Raw genomic sequence first — 1,008 nt, 5'->3', positions numbered from 1 at the left:
GAGCGGTGTGAACGCTCTTTCAGGGTCGCGGCCAGGGGCTGACTGAGGCCCCTGCACCATCACCATTCTCAAAACATTTGCTTTCTACTTTGGCCCTTACTATCAGCTCCTCATTTCCCCTCCCTCCCCACTCCCAGTTTTGGTCTAAGACCTTACATTATGATCAAGATTGGAATCTCCTTTTGTATCCTACAAGTGGCATAATTTGAAAACAGGAATCCAAAGCTGTCCTTCCTGGTGGGATCTCTGGAGGCCTAAGAAACTTGGTGCTAGAAAAAAGGGCACTTCCTTCACATTTCCAGGGAGCAGAGAGTCCACAGTGGGACACACTCTTGGAATTGTGAACCCTTGCTTTTGGCCTTGAGATACTTGAGGTCTTGATGTGTCTATGTCTTGTTTTGTCTATGTCCCTTTTGAGACTTAATAATGTTCTTAAAATGTTCATATATAGTAGAAAACGTTAAATCTAACAGCACATCGAACCAATAAAACCACACAGAATATGATTAAATAAAAATGTAAGGCACATCTCTTACTTTAAGACAGACTATTACTTTTTTTAAAGATCATTTTATTGGGGACTCTTAAATCTCTTATAATAATCCATACATCAAGTGTATCAAGCATATTTATACATATATTACCATCATTCTTTTCTAAACATTTACAGTCTATTCTGTTTGGTATCAGCTCCTCTTTTTACTCTCCTCCCTCCCAACTTCGTGACCCCTTGATAAATTATAAATTATTATTAATTTCTTCATTTTTAAAAATTATTTTAATCGTTTTATTAGGGGCTCATACAACTCTTATCACAATCCTTACATGCATCAATTGTGTAAAGCACATTTGTACATTCATTGCCCTCATCATTCTCAAAACATTTGCTCTCCACCCAAGCCCCGGGCATTAGTTCCTCATTTTCCCCCTCCCTCCCCACTCCCCCCTCCCTCGTGAGCCCTTGATAATTTATAAATTAATGTTTTGTCATATCTTGCCCTGTCCGAC

The sequence above is a fragment of the Echinops telfairi genome, unplaced genomic scaffold, assembly GCF_000313985.2.
Source record: "Echinops telfairi isolate 266 unplaced genomic scaffold, ASM31398v2 ScPeMD7_7466;HRSCAF=8504, whole genome shotgun sequence".
NCBI lineage: Eukaryota > Metazoa > Chordata > Mammalia > Afrosoricida > Tenrecidae > Echinops > Echinops telfairi.
The sequence above is the reverse complement of the archived record's forward strand: the minus strand, read 5'-3'. Positions refer to the sequence as shown.